The sequence below is a fragment of the Arachis stenosperma genome, chromosome 9 (assembly GCF_014773155.1).
Source record: "Arachis stenosperma cultivar V10309 chromosome 9, arast.V10309.gnm1.PFL2, whole genome shotgun sequence".
NCBI lineage: Eukaryota > Viridiplantae > Streptophyta > Magnoliopsida > Fabales > Fabaceae > Arachis > Arachis stenosperma.
Window position 1 is genome coordinate 115,411,806 of NC_080385.1, and position 17,089 is coordinate 115,428,894.

At 35.0% G+C, this 17,089-nt stretch overlaps 1 non-coding gene across 1 annotated transcript; it reads left to right on the forward strand.

The window, feature by feature from the left end:
• Positions 1–644: 644 nt before the first annotated feature.
• Positions 645–748, forward strand: LOC130953239 (small nucleolar RNA R71). The gene has a single exon (XR_009075411.1). It is a non-coding gene; the product is annotated as a small nucleolar RNA R71 (small nucleolar RNA).
• Positions 749–17,089: the final 16,341 nt, after the last annotated feature.

The following is a 17,089-nucleotide window of genomic DNA, read 5'->3' on the forward strand; positions in this document are numbered from 1 at the left end:
TTCTAATGGAGGACCTTGTTTCACTCATAAAACTTAAAGTGGCCTTTGACAGATCAGAGACTAAATTTGCTAAATTAGAAGGGCTTTGTTCAGAATTCTCTGTCTGTTACTGAGAAGATGATGGAAAAAGCTTGTTATTACTGAGCCTATTTCTTCCACCATTATTAAAGCCTTGTTGAGGCTTTTGTTGATCCTTCCATGAGAAATTTGGATGATTTCTCCATGATGAGTTATAAGTGTTTTCATTAAGTTCACCCATGTAATTAACCTCTGCCATTGCAGGGTTCTCAGGATCATAAGCTTCTTCAGAAGCTGCCTCTTTAGTACTGTTGGATGCATTTTGTCATCCATTCAGACTTTGAGAGATCATGTTGACTTGCTGACTCAACACTTTGTTTTGAGCCAATATGGCATTCAGAGCATCAATTTCAAGAACTCCCTTCCTCTGAGGCGTCCCATTATTCACGGAATTCCTCTCAGAAGTGTACATGAATTGGTTATTTGCAACCATGTCAATAAGTTCTTGAGCTTCTGCAGGCGTTTTCTTTAGGTGAATGGATCCACCTACAGAATGGTCCAATGACATCTTGAAAAATTCAGATAGACCATAATAGAATATATCTAATATGGTCCATTCTGAAAACATGTCAAAAGGACACTTTTTGGTCATCTGCTTGTATCTTTCCCAAGCTTCATAGAGGGATTCACCATCTTTTTGCTTGAAGGTCTGAACATCCACTCTAAGCTTGCTCAGCTTTTGAGGAGGAAAGAAGTTATCCAAGAAGGCCGTGACCAGCTTATCCCAGGAGTCCAAGCTATCTTTAGGTTGTGAGTCCAACCATGTTCTAGCTCTGTCTCTTATAGCAAAAGGGAAAAGCATGAGCCTGTAGACTTCAGGATCTACTCCATTCGTCTTAACAGTCTCACAAATCTGCAAGAACTCAGTTAAAAACTGATAAGGATCTTCAGATGGAAGTCCATAAAACTTGCAGTTCTGTTGTATTAAAGCAACTAGTTGAGGCTTAAGCTCAAAATTGTTTGCTCCAATGGCAGGAATGGAGATGCTTCTTTCATCAAATTTGGACGTTGGTTTTGTGAAGTCACCAAGCATTCTCCTTGCATTATTGTTGTTGGGTTCGGCTGCCATCTCCTTCTCTTGTTCGAAATTTTCAGAAAGGTTGCTCCTGGATTGTTGTAATTTAGCTTCTCTTAGTTTCCTCTTCAGAGTCCTTTCAGGTTCTGGATCAGCTTCAACAAGAGTGTCTTTTTCCTTGTTCCTGCTTATATAGGGAAGAAGAGAACAAGAAAAGAAAGAGGAATCCTCTATGTCACAGTAAAGAGGATCCTTTGTTGTTAGTAGAAGAGGGAAGGGAATAAAGAAAGAAGAGGGATGAATAGTCTGTATAAAGAGTAAGGATAGTGGAGGTGTAAAGAAGTGTTAGTAAATAAATAAATAAATAGAAGGAGAGATAGAGAATTTCGAAAATAATTTTGAAAAAGTGGTTAGTGATTTTCGAAAATTAAAGATAAGATATAATTAAAATTAAAACAATTAATTAATTAAAAAGACTTTTTGAAAAAAGGATGAGATATTTTCAAAAATTAGAGAGAGAAAGGTAGTTAGGTGGTTTTGAAAAAGATAAGAAACAAACAAAAAAATCAAATAGTTAGTTGAAAAAGATATTAAAGTCAAATTTGAGAAGATAAGAAGATAAGAAGTTAGATAAGATATTTTGAAATCAAAATTTGAAAAAAATAAAATTTTGAAAAAGATATAATAAAAAGATAAGATAAATAGATAAGATAAAAGATAAGATTTTTAAGAAAAGGATATTTTGAAAAAGATTTAATTTTAAAATTAAAATTAATTACTTAACTAACAAGAAACTTAAAAAGATAGGATTCTAAATTTTAAAGATTGAACATTTCTTAACACGAAAGTAACAAACTTCAAATTTTTGAATCAATCATACTACTTGTTAGTGTAATTTCGAAAATATGATATAAAGATAAGAAAAAGATTTTGAAAATATTTTAAAAAATATTTTTGAAATTTTTTGAAAATAATAAAAAAATGAAAAAGATATGATTTTTGAAAAAGATTTTAGAAAGATAAGATTTTTAAAATTGAAAATTTGACTTGACTTGTTAGAAACAACTAATTTTAAAAAATTTTGACCAGGTCAACCTAAAATTTCAAAAATTAGGAGAGAAAAAAGGAAAAGATATTTTTTTTTATTTTTGAATTTTTGATGATGAGAGAGAAAAACATAAAAATGACCCAAAACTTGAAAATTTTGGATCAAAACACATGATGCATGCAAGAACACTATGAATGTCAAGATGAACACCAAGAACACTTTGAAGATCAAGATGAACATCAAGAACATATTTTTGAAAAATTTTTTTATGCAAAGAAAACATACAAGACACCAAACTTAGAATTCTTTAATGCATGGACACTATGAATGCAAAAATGCATATGAAAAACAACGAACAACACAAAACAAGAAAACATCAAGATCAAATAAGAAGACTTACCAAGAACAACTTGATGATCATGAAGAACACTATGAATGCATGGATTTTTTTAAAGATGCAAGAAAAATTTTTTAAAGCATGCAGTTGACACCAAACTTAAAAATTGACTCAAGACTCAAACAAGAAACACAAAATATTTTTTGGTTTTTATGATTTTCTAATTTTTTTTATTTTTATTATTTTTTTGAAAATATACTTTAAAAAAAACGAAAATAATAAATAAAAAATATTTCTGAAAGATTTTTGAAAACTTTTTGAAAAGAAAATTACCTAATCTAAGCAACAAGATGAACCGTCAGTTGTCCATACTCGAACAATCCCCGGCAACGGCGCCAAAAACTTGGTGGACGAAATTGTGATCATCAATGTTGTACTCTTTGTTATTATATGGAATAATTATAATGGCTCTTTACTATGTGTGGACACAACTCCGTTCAACTAACCAGCAAGTGTACTGGGTCGTCCAAGTAATAAACCTTACGTGAGTAAGGGTCGATCCCATAGAGATTGTTGGTATGAAGCAAGCTATGGTCATCTTGTAAATCTCAGTCAGGCAGATAATAATTGATTATGGAATTTCGAAAATTAATAATAAATAATAAACATAAAATAAAGATAAGGTTACTCACAGTGACGGACCCAGAAAATTTTAGGAGTGGGGGCAAATATATATATATATAAATAAATTTTGTTAAATATTATTAATTATATGGAGATATAAAAATTAAAAAGAGTTAGCGAACACTTTTATTCTTAAAATACTATTTATTATATATAATTTATAAAAAATATTTTTTTATTTCTAAAGTTTAAAATTAAAATTTTTTAATTAAATTATAGATAACTTATTATCCTAACTAATCTTTTTATACACATTTAATAATAAAAGACTGAATTAACTGGCATATTAGCGCATAATAATACATTAGTATTTATAATTTGAAATTAGAATTATATATAAATACTAGAAAAATTAAATCTTTATATGAAAAGTATGTTTATATAAAATAATAAAAATATAATTTTTATTATTTTTTTATTTTTTAAAATAATTAAATTTGTTAAATATTTTTTAATTTAATTTTGATATAATATTAGATAAAATATTTTATGTATCTGTTTAATTATATTATAATTAAAATATTTTTATCATTATTTTTAAAAATAAAATATATTCTAAATTAGTAAATTAATCAGTTCATTTTAAAATTTTATATGCAACATAGGTATATATATTAGAACAAAAGATAAAAAATAAGTAATAAGGATGAATAAATCGAGAATAAAATAAAATATATAAAGTCACGAAAAAAATAAAATATTAGATTGATACCTAAACTATAATTGTTTGAATTAAAAAATGCAATTGAAAATATCAAAAAAAAATAATGAAATTGAAAGATACATAGAGTCATGGAGAGCTATATAAAAAAATTAGAGAATTTAAAATTTACTTTTTGATGAAGAGAAGATGACCATTAGACAAAGAATAGAAAAAGAAGGTTGAAAATATAAAAATAAGAAGAGAGTTTAAGAACATAAAGAACTGACGGTACAATAATTAAATTTGATTAGGTTAAATAATAGTCAAAATGATAAAAAAAATAAAAAAATAAATTTAAAACTTTAGCTAATTGAATTTATTTTATTTGTAGTAGGGTCATTTAAAATTTGAAGTGAGGGCATATTATATATAACTATATCTTTTAAAACAAAAATTAAAAAATCATGGGGGCAAGTGCCCCCTCATTTGTATGCTTGGGTCCGTCCCTGGTTACTCATGTATTTCCATGGTGGGAATTTCAGATAGGTGTATGGAGATGCTGTGCTCCTCCTGAAACTCTGCTTTCCTACTTACTCATCCAATCCTTCTTACTCATTTCCATGGCAAGCTGTATGTAGGGCATCACCGTTGTCAATGGCTACATCCCATCCTCTCAGTGAAAATGGTCCAAATTATCTGTCACAGCACGGCTAATCATCTGTCGGTTCTCAATCAGGTTGGAGTAGAATCCTTTGATTCTTTTGCGTCTATCACTAACGCCCAGCCTTCAGGAGTTTGAAGCTCGTCACAGTCATTCAATCCCGGAATCCTACTCGGAATACCACAGACAAGGTTAGACTTTCCGGATTCCCATGAATGCCGCCATCAATCTAGCTTATACCACGAAGATTCTGTTTAAGGAATCCAAGAGATATGCGCCCGGCCTAAGGTAGAACGGAAGTGGTTGTCAATCACGCGCGTTCATAGGTGAGAATGATGATGAGTGTCACGGATCATCACATTCATCAAGTTGAAGTGCAACGAATATCTTAGAACAGGAATAAATCAAATTGAATAGGAAATAATAGTAATTGCATTGAAACTTGAGGTACAGCAGAGCTCCACACCCTTAATCTATGGTGTGTAGAAACTCCACCGTTGAAAATACATAAGTGAAAGGTTCAGGCATGGCCGAATGGCCAGCCCCCAAAACGTGATCAATAGCCTCCTAAGATGAAGAATAAAACAAAACTGAGACCAAAGATGTCTAATACAATAGTAGACTATCCTATTTATACTAGACTAGCTACTAGGGTTTACAAGAGTAAGTAATTGATGCATAAATCCACTTCCGGGGCCCACTTGGTGTATGTTTGGGCTGAACTTGATCTATCCATGAGCTGAGGCTTCTCTTGGAGTTGAACGCCAAGTTGTAACGTGTTTTGGGCGTTCAACTCCGGGTCGTGACATGTTTCTGGCGTTTTACTCCAGACAGCAACATGGAATTGGCGTTGAGCGCCAGTTTACGTCGTCAATTCCCGAATAAAGTATGGACTATTATATATTGCTGGAAAGCTCTGGATGTCTACTTTCCAAAGCTGTTGAGAGCGCGCCATTTGGAGTTCTGTAGGTCCAGAAAATCCATTTCGAGTGCAGGGGGGTCAGATTCCAACAACATCAGTAGTCCTTTGTCAGCCTCCTTCTCAGAGTTTTGCTCAGGTCCCTCAATTTCAGCCAGAAATTACCTGAAATCACAGAAAAACAACAAACTCATAGTAAAGTCCATAAATGTGAATTTAACATAAAAACTAATGAAAACATCCCTAAAAGTAGCTTGAACTTACTAAAAACTACCTAAAAACAATGCCAAAAAGCGTATAAATTATCCGCTCATCAATCCACTAGCTGAGTGGTCCAAAGACATCTGAGCTTTCTCTGTAAGCCCATAATAGAAGATGTCTAACTGCACCCACTCTGAAAATATTTCAGAGGGGCATTTTCTTAGCATATCTCTGTATCTCTCCCAGGCATCATAAGGAGATTCATTATCTCCTTGTTTGAAGCCTTGGATAGCTAGCCTCAGCTGTGTCATCCTTTTTGGAGGGAAATATTGATTCAGGAATTTTTCTGACAGCTGTTTCCATGTCCTTATACTGGCCTAGGGTTGGTTATTTAACCACCTCTTAGCTTGATCTCTCACAGCAAATGGGAACAGTAACAGTTTATAGACATCCTGTTCTATTTTCTTATCATGTACTGTGTCAGTAATTTGTAAGAACTGTGCCAGAAACTCAGTATGTTCTTCTTGTGGAAGACCGGAATACTGACAATTTTGCTGCACCATGATAATGAGCTGAGGATTCAACTTAAAACTACTGACTCCGATGGAGGGTATACAGATACTACTCCCATATGAAGCAGTGGTGGGGTTAGCATATGACCCCAAAGTCCTTCTGGACTGTTCATTTCCACTTAGGTCCATGATGGAGAAAGGGAGATGACGTGGATTTATTTTATTTATTTTATTATAAAAAAAATTTGAAATAATAAAATAAAATAAAATAAAAACTAAAATAAAAATAAAAATAAAAAAAATTTGAAAATATTTTATGAAGATTTTTTAAAAAGTGAGGAGAGAGAAAGTGATTAGGATATTTTTGAAAAAGATATTATTTTAAAAATCTGACAACTAAGATATGATAAAATAAAATTTTGAAATTGAAATCTGAATTTTTATGAAAAATTTTGAAATATTTTCTTAAAAATAGTTAGAGAAGATATATTTTTTTTGATATTTGAATTTTATTATGAAAGAGAAAAACACACAAAAGATACAAGGCTTAAATTTTTTAAATCCAATGCTCCTTGTTTTCGAAAATTTTGGAGGGAAAACACCAAGGCACACCAAACTTAAAAATTTTAAGATCAAAACACAAAGAAGACTCAAGAACACCTTGAAGACTCACAAGAACAACAAGAACAAAAGAAAGAACACCAAACTTAAAATTTTTAGAAAACCAAAATAAAATTTTCGAAAATTAAAAAAAATTAACAAGAGAACACCAAACTTAAAGTTTGGCACTAGATTTAATCAAAGAAATTTTTTTTTTGAAAAAGTTTTAAAAGGAAGGCACCCAATTACCAAGAACACAAACACAATGCTCTAGCCAATTGAGCTATAAATGTAACGTGTTTTAAAGAGGTATTTTTAATATCGAAAAATTTTTTTGAAAACTAAAAATTTGAAAATGCACAAAAAAAACAAGAAAAGACACAAAACAAGACAAACTAAAGATCAAACAAGGAAAATAGACAAGAACAACTTGAAGGTCAAAGATGAACAAAGAACATGCAATTCGAAAATTGAAAGACAAAGAAAAGCATGCAAATTGACACTAAACTTAAAACATGACACTAAACTCATAGAAATACTAAAAATTAATAAAGAAAAATAATATTTTTGAAAAATTTTTGAAAAGAAAATAAAAGACTCTGACCCAAAAGACAAAATTTTCCTAATCTAAGCAACAAGATTCACTGTCAGTTATTCAAACTCAAACAATTCCCGGCAACGGCACCAAAAACTTGGTGACGAAATTGTAAATCACACTTTTCACAATTCGTACCATTAACCACCAAGTGCACTGGGTCGTCCAAGCAATACCTTACGTGAGTAAGGGTCGATCCCACAGAGATTGTTGGCTTGAAGCAAGCTATGGTTATCTTGTAACTCATAGTCAGGATATTAATTAGGATTATCAGTTGACTTGCAAATGAACAAGAGAGCAAGGATTAAATAATACTTATTATGCAGTAATGGAGAATATGTTGGAGTTTTGGAGATGCTTTGTCTTCTGAATCTCTACTTTCTCCCTATCTTCTTCTTCACGCACGCAAGGTTCCACCTATGGCAAGATGTGTGTTGGTGGATCATCGTTGTCAATGGCTACCACCCGTCCTCTCAGTGAAAATGGTCTAGGTGCGCTGTCACCGCACGGCTAATCATCTGTCTGTTCTCACTCATGCTGGAATAGGATCTATTGATCCTTTTGCGTCTGTCACTACACCCAACCTTTGTGAGTTTGAAGCTTGTCACAGTCATTCAATCCCTGAATCCTACTCAGAATACCACAGACAGGGTTTAGACTTTTCGTATTCTCAAGAATGCTGCCAATGGATTCTAGCTTATACCACGAAGACTCTGATTAAGGAATCCAAGAGATACTCATTCAATCTAAGGTAGAACGGAGGTGGTTATCAGACACGCGTTCATAGATTGAGAATGGTGATGAGTGTCACGGATCATCATATTCATCATGTTGAAGTGCGAATGAATATCTTAGATAGAAACAAGCGTGTTTGAATAGAAAACAAAAATAGTTGCATTAATTCATCGAGACGCTGCAGAGCTCCTCACCCCCAACAATGGAGTTTAGAGACTCATGCCGTCAAAAAGTACAAAGTTCATATCTAAAATGGTCATGAGGTACAAAATAAGTCTCTAAAAGTTGTTTAAATACTAAACTAGTAACCTAGGTTTACAGAAAATGAGTAAACTAAGATAGATATTGCAGAAATATACTTTTGGGTAGGGGTGTAAGTTATCGAACTGGACCGAAATTTACCGCAAAACCGAACCGAAATTTACAACAACCGAATGAAAAACCGAAAAAATCAGTTTTTTTTGGTTTTTTTGAATTAAACCGATCGGTTCAGTTCAGTTTTCGGTTGGTTCGGCAAAAACCGAACCGAACCAAACCGAACCGAATAATAGGTTCAGAAATACTCATTTTTACAAATTTGCCCTCTAACCTAATAACTAAACCCCCAAATCCCTAACTTACCACACCACTCAGTGCATCCACACACAACCCCCAACATAAAGCTTTAGTAAACTCACTCTCTCTCTTTCTCCTCCATGCCTGAGACTCTGAGAGGATGAGAGCCTGGGAGAGCTAGTGAGCCAGAGAGCTGCCACCATCCTTCAGAGTTTAGTCGCAAGTCGTTCATCGTGACCGTGAAGGACGTCGTCGATCTCCATCGCGCCATCTCTAACCACAGTCTTCACGTCGTCGTCGATCTTCGTCTGATCCGTTCTTCTCTGTCGCCGAGCAGTAGTCTCCGTCGCCGAACAAACCCTTAGTCCGAGCCCTCTCCTGCAACTCAGTGTCTTCTTCTGAGGTTAGTAACTTGATTTTTTCACAATTTGTTGTAATTTATGAGATGTTCTTGTTGCTGGTCTGTTCTTGTTGCTCTCATAAAAATTCATTGTCATAAGCATACATGATGGAGAAATTCTGTTGGTACCTGGTGGAAATTTGGCAACAAAATCGAATCTTTGTGATAAGATTTGCCACTCACATACATACATACATGATACATGATGGAGAAATTTTCATTCTACTGCCAAAAACACGCGTTGCATTTTCTATATATGTTTTTATTTTATTTTATTTTGTTTCGTATCTTATGGTGAATGAATGTGTTTTTTGGCATCTTGGAAGCTGATCTCACAAATAATTTTATTTATGCCAAAAATATTATATGCCAAAAAGTCTTGAAATGTATTGAAATGAAGAGCAAGTTAGAGATAATTTATGCCAAAAAGAATATTTAAGAATCCATTGAGATGAAGTTTGAAATGGAGAGAGTGCAAGTGATAAATATTTCCTGTAAAAGTTTAGGAAGAATTTATCTTTTTAGTTGTGTTTATCTTTTTCTTTCATAAAAAAAAAACAATATATTAGGAACATATAAAAGAACTATAAATTATTAAGTTGTTCGATAAAAATATTCTTTAAATGCTGTTGCTACTTTATCTTTTTAGCCTTTGATTGTTTTTATCTTTATATATTGTTGTTGCTTTAATAACCTAATATGTTGTTGCTGTTGCTTTAATGACCTAATATGTTGCTGTTGCTTTATTTTGCTTTAATTAATGTGTTTTGAACTTAGTATATTTTATAATTTGTTGCTGTTGCATAAATGCTGGAAAGTGGCTTTTTGAACAAATTTGAATGCTGATTTCCAATAAAATTGCTGTCTCTGTTGTTCATTGTTATGTATTCATAGTTTATCTTTATAATCTATATTGATTTCTTTGTTTTGTATTTGTAGAAATTACATCAACCGGAGAAGATGATGATGAGTCTAGTGTGGATTCAGATTAAGCATGGTGGCTGTTTTGGTTTTTATTTGGTTTAAAATGGTTGTTTCACTTTTTAAAGTGTGTTTGTTTTTATTGTTTGCTAGACATTTTTAATTGTCTTTATTTTATGTTTAATTGTTGGGACAAGTTGAATTTGTATTGAATTTGGATGTCATGTACTCTTGTTATTCTAGTTGATTGACGGTTTTAAATTTCATTTTATGATGATCTAATTCTGATTATTAGGTTTAAAAAACCCGAAAAAATTGACCGAACCAAACCGCTATTGGTTCGGTTCAGTTCGGTTTGGTTGTCCAGAAAACAGCAAACTGAACGGTTGGTATTGTTGTAAAACCGAATAGGTCGATTCGGTTGGTTTTCGGTCCAAAACCGAACCAAACCGAACCGATTACACCCCTACTTCTGGGTCCACTTGGTGTGTGCTGGGGCTGAGACTTGAGCGTCTCACGTGCCTGGGCTGTTTTTGGAGTTAAACGTCAGGTTGTGACCTATTTTGGGCGCTTAACTCCAGCTGGTAACCTGTTTCTGGTGTTTAACGCCAGAATAGAACATGGAACTGGCGTTAAACGCCATTTTACATCATTTATATTTGAGCAAAGTATGAACTATTATATATTGTTAGAAAGCCCTAAATGTCTACTTTCCAACACAATTGAGAGCGCGCCAATTAGACTCTTGTAGCTCCAAAAAATCCATTCCGAGTGCAGGGAGGTCAGAATCCAACAACATCAGCAGTCCTTTTTCAGCCTGAATCAGATTTTTGCTCAGCTCCCTCAATTTCAGCCAGAAAATACCTGAAATCACATAAAAACACACAAACTCATAGTAAAGTCCAAAAATATGAATTTTGCCTAAAAGCTAATAAAAATATACTAAAAACTAACTAAAAATACTAAGAACTCCATGAAATTACTCCCAAAAAGCGTATAAAATATCCGCTCATCAATAAGAAGGGTGAAAATGTTATGAAGATGATGAACATTTATGATAGTGATATATTGATGGATGATTGAACTCATTTGGAATAAGTGAATGTATGCTTGAGATACCTGGGTAGTAGCAAAGATGGTGGTTCGCCCCGCTTGCTCCAGGTTAATGTTTGAGAATTGATAATGATCATGCTTAATTAAAATTGAATAAATGTATATTTATGATACCTGGGTAGTAGCAGCAGTAGTGGACCTTCCACTTGCTCCAGGTTGAGCCTTTAAACACCCGCCTGAGTTGTAGCCACAGTAGTGGTTATTCCACTGGCTCTAGGTTAAGCAGGTAGTAGCAAGGGGGTTGTAGCTCAAACCCACTTCCTCTGCATGAGTGTTTTAGTCCATGGTTAGCTACCAGGACATGTTGGGTTGGCTATATAACTGAAAGATGATATCATCAGCCATAGGACATGTATACATCATGTGCATTTGTTTGTTTTGTTTGCTATGCATTACTTGGGATTGCCTAACTGAATATATACCCTGCTAACTGTTATACTTGCTATTTGCACTACCTGTTTCCTACTTGTGTGTGAATTTATTTGTTTGTTTGTCTATGTTGAATTTAGGTGATGGAGGAGCGGAGGAAGGATGAATTGGTTAGGCGCTAATGTTAGGTTTAAAGTAAAAAAAAAAGTAAGTTTTGGATTCTTAGGTCACCTACCCCTTTTTATGGCTTCTGTTTAGAACTTAAGTTTATAACTATATGTTGGAGTTCTAGGATTGCCTCTAGCATTCCCAAGACCTTATATATTATATGCGTGGCACCTTTACCATGTTGAGAACCTCCGGTTCTCATCCATACTGCGTTGTTGTTTTCAGATGCAGGTCGTGATGCTCCTCGCTAGGCGTCTGGATTCCTGAGCGGAGTAGTCCCTGGGTTATTTTGGGTTTTCAGTTTGTATATATATATATATATATATATATATATATATGTACTTAGCTTGCTCTCCAAGAAACGTGATTATTTTATCCCTCATAGAGGTTGAAGGAGAGCAAGGATCTTATTTTTGAGGATATCTGTATATATATATATATATATATATATATATATATATATATATATATATATATATATTCTCTGGCCAGCCTTGGCTTCGCAGGCTGAGTCAGGAGCTAGTTTCACTGTATTCTTGGCTTTCTTTTACTCTTTTGCTTACTCATATCTATGATCTTGAGGTTTCTTCACACGCAAGTTATTTCGTCTTCGGATCGTTGTGATTTTTATTTCGCGCTTCGTTTTACCCATTTTTTTGTTAATGCTCCTAGTATACTATATCCTTTGTTATGTATTATTATATATATTTTATTTCAGAGGTCGTAGTGTCTCGCCATCTTTATTTTACATCCTAGGTATAAAGCTCTGTGTGGTAGGGTATTACATTATGGTATCAGAGCCGTTCATTCCTATAGAGCCTGAGGACAGACTGAATATGCTTCTGTGCATTCTCTGTGTATGTGTCTATATGCTGTTAGGATATCTGGTTGATATACATAGCATAAACATTTATGAGCATGCATTTGGGACTTGAAGTACTAGACTTGCGATATTGAGACTGATCAATTTGATATCACTTGTTTGGTATGTATAAGGACCATATGTCGACTCGTGGACGTGGACGCGGGTGAGGTAGAGGCAGAATAGGAAATGCTATGTCGAAAGCAACATGGAATAATTCTAACCCTGTATACTTTATGGCTGCCCTGGGGAAAATGGTTGCGGCTATGCAGGCAACTAACGAAGCCATAGGAAACCAAATAAACAATAGAAATAATGGCAACAATGGGATGAGGGTCCTATGACGCTTTCCTCTTTTCTGAAGGTTCATCTTCCGAACTTCAGAAGAACCTCAAACCCTACCGATGCGGACAACTGGATTTAAGCTATAGAGCGAGCATTACAGGCTCAGCAGGTTCCTGAAGAACAGTGGGTTGAGTTTGGAACCTACCAGCTGCAAGGTGAGGCTCAACATTGGTGGCAGGGAATGAGGCATATTCTGTAGCCTGATGGGGTTGTAATTTCTTGGGACTTGTTCCGAACAAAATTTTATAAGAAGTACTTTCCCAGTTCAGTCAGAAATGCTAAGGAACTTGAACTGCTTTAGCTGAAATAAGGCCAGATGACTGTTACTGAGTACACTAGCAGGTTTGAGGAATTGTGTCATTTTTCATAGATTTGTCAAGGAGCTCTTGAGGATTTTGCTGAGTGGAAACGTATCAAGTATGAGGGAGGCCTTCAGAGTGATATTCTAAGCTTTGTTGCACCTATGGAGATCAGGGTATTTTCTGAACTTGTGAACAAGAGCTGAATAGCTGAAGAATGTCCGAGGAATGCAGCCGTGGCAAAGAATGATAACCACGAATTCCACCAAAGAGACCACCACTAGAATTTGGTACCAAGGGGTCAAGGATTCAAGTAAAGAGGATATGCTCAACATTCTCTCATGGTTGGAATCCGGTTGGAATGAATGATGATCACCAAGGGGACGGTAGAGGAAAACAAACATGGCATACTTCGGAGGAGCTGACATGTCAGAAGTGTGGTTGTTACCATCCGGACAGGCCGTGCGGCTTTGGCTTGGGCGTATGTTACAAGTGTGGTCTACCGGGACACTTATCTAGGAACTGTCTGCAGGGAAAGACTTAAGATGGAGGACGATTGAATTAGCAAAGTTGAGGTAACTGCAAAACTAATAACCAAAGATTTATCCACTAAACTTCTAACCCCTTTGCATGCATATATCTATATCTGAATTTGTCCAACCAGAGGTGAGCCTGAGCTTATTTTGGTATAGACAAATGATTCTTGAGCCTTGGAATTTGCTGAAGGTTGGGTACTCTCTTCACAACTTTGTATCTCTCAAGATTAACTGAAACTTACTTGATTCAGTATGTCCTATCCTTACTATCAAATATTTTTGGTCTGGTTTCCTTTCTTAAGATGCACCTAGATTTCTCTTCTTGTGCATTCTATTATTTTGATACAACTCTGATCGACCATATATAAAACTCTTTCTGATTCCTCACGAAGACGGTTCATACTATTCATTTGTCCTTCGAGCTTACTATCTCTTTGAAAATAAACTCGAGCCTATATTAGCATTGCATATGAATCCTAGCTGTAACCAGTGAGACGTTGATTTCTTAGGGCAAGACTTTTGAATGCAAAATGAACCTGTGACATTACTAGGAATTATAAAGCCTTAATTTTTGTTGTTCGTATTTCTTGTGATTAAGTATACGCAATAAGATGTACTGTGTGTATGGAATACCTAAATGCAGGGCAACTTTCGAAACTGAGAGAAAAAATTAACCTTAAGATGCCCGAACCAAATAAACCATTTGGAATAATTGCGATGAATTGTTAAAGAGTTTAGAATACGTACAGATGTGACAAAAGCCAATACGATGACGAACGCCCTCAGCAGGAAGTCTCCAAGAGCTGTTTGGGGAACGATAAAGGAAGAGGACTGTTAAGTAAGTAGAAGCCCTCAGTTAGATACTGAGAGTGTGACTAGAGGTGTCGGACTAAATCCATTAAAATTTTGAAACATGGTAAAAGATGAGATTCATAAAGTGTAGGAAGACAATCGAGAGCTACCTAGGATGTTGGAGCCTGGTAAATAAAAGGGAATCAAGATGAGATCGAGGAAGACGCAAACCATTGTCTGAAGCCATCAAGAGCAGATTTTAAATCATTCGAGAACTACTAAGAGATATTACGATTGTAAGGAGATACATTTGAGTGGCCCAAAATGATGGATAACGTGGCGACGCGTGTAACTGAATATATAACATGTTCAAAGATAAGGAGCAAGTACCAAGAGTCATCCGAGATATGGCAACTATGGAAGGTTTCTCAATAAAAGTACAAAAGGAATTGCTGCTAATTGTAAAAGGGGTTATCGAGGATTAGGATAGGAAGTGATGCTCTTAGGTGATCGTGGGTCAGTTAACATAAACCATTCCGCCCATCAGAGCAAACTAATTATCAGGAATATTGACAAGACTATACACTAGAAAGAAGGCAAGGCTTCACGGTAAGCTAAAAGCCTCTGTGTTAATCTATAATCGAAGCATCAAACATCTTAAGGATTAGCTCCCGAATTCGATAGTCAACTGAGAGAGGATCTAATACTTCGAATACATTCGATTAAAAAATTGATAATATGATACCAGTACCAAATGACTACACAGAGGAAGAGACTCTTTAGCAGAGAACGACGAGAGTGGGGCTAGAATTTGGGAAAAACACTTGAAAACTCGAATCGAATATGCGAAAGCACTACCCACGCCTCCTTCAGATAATAGAATCTGAATTTTGAGGGAAAAATTCTTAATTAGGTGGGTAGGATGTAAACCTCGCTAAATTAGTAAATAGTTAGTTAATAAGTTAAATTTTATTACAGAAAATTAAAAATGTGAATATTAAATTAAAATAGGATAGAGCTAATTAAAACAAGAATTTTGACACCAATTTCAAAGAATTTGGCCCAAGATTGGGCTGAACGGGCCGAACCGGGCCTGAAATGGGTCCAAGGCCCATTTATACCCAACCTCACTTAACCAACATAGCTCCCCTTCCTTCCTTAAACCTCATGCTCACTGGAAACATTCAAGGAAAGGGGCAAAAACTAGTGACAACACCAAACCCTTGATTCTCAATCAAATCCACATAACTTTTGATCCGGAGCTCCGATTGCCGCACCGTTTACGGCCATGCATTCGCGTTGTCGAGCTCTACAAAGCCCAGAACATTGTAAGGTGAGAAAGTCATATTTTCTTTCTCAATTCCTTCATTCTCAGTTTCGAAATTTATTAGCCATGATGTTGAAAATTGTTCAATTTTGATGTTTAAGCTCAAATTAACTTGAGAAAAACATCCGATCTCGCTTGTGTCACACTTGGATAAAGTTAGGATTCAAGAATCCTAGTTAATTTCTTGAATTTGGGTATTGGGTATTAAATTAGTGTATGGATATGTGAACTTAGGTGTTTATGCACACATTGGAACTTGATTTTGGACAATTGAGACTTGGAGGAGGATTGGTGTCAATGCTTTGGTAATTTTTGGACTTTTGAGGTTGTGTTGGCTTTGGATAATACGTGAAAAAGTGGCCAAGGTATGGTTTAGGTTTCACGTATTTAATATATAATGCTCTGTGAAAGCTTAGGCTAGAGAACTATAGGATAAGTTGAACTGTGCATGTATGTTAATGTTTAGCAACCTTGATGTATTTATTAAATAATATTGAGAATGAGTGGTGATTGATGGTTATGTTGCAAGTGTAGTGTTGGTGCTTGATGATGAATTTAATTAAGTTTGATGGAGGTTGTCGTAGCATATTTGATATTAATTAGCAAATTCTGGATGTAAGAGTTGAGCCATTCATGAGAGTGGTGTGAAGCACTTATTGTGGGTAATTGTTGAATAAAAGGGTTAAATGTACATGTTGATATGTGTGACAAGGGATCCATGTGTAAACATGAGTATAGTTGTTATTGTCTTGAATTTGGAATTGTGAATATGTAAGGAGTTATTAAATGATTGAGAATGTTAGGTGTGGTGTGTTGTAAAATGTATGGAAGGTGTGGAGTTGAGTATTGGTATGCCTTGGTTGTGAAATGTTTTGGTGAAAATGAGACTCTGGTAAAAATGAAGGTTTGATAAATTTTGGTAAAAACTAATTTTTGATGAACATTAGTTGTCCATAACTTGCCCCTCAAATTTTGGATGAAAGTGAGGTTTGTTTCAAATTAAAAAAGGTTTTATAAGCTTGAAAACGAGATAAGGTTTGCGAAAAACCGAAAACTATAGAGGAAGTTATAGACGCCGGAAATCCGGTGCTAAAAACTAAACTTTTTAATGTTGCAGCAAAATAAAAAATTCTGGTGTGTACCCACGCACACTGCTGTGCACACGCACCCAGCAGTAGTAGAAACTTATCTGTGCGTACGCATGCCTTTGTGCGCACACACGTCTGGTGTTTTTAGAAAGTGTGCATACGCACGCCCTTGTGCGTACGCACACACCAGGATATGCTTTCTGCTGGTGGCGCTCGCACAGGTAAGGCGCACGCAAACGTTCTGTTTTCTTTTTAAGCTGTGCGTGTGCACACATGTGTGCGTACG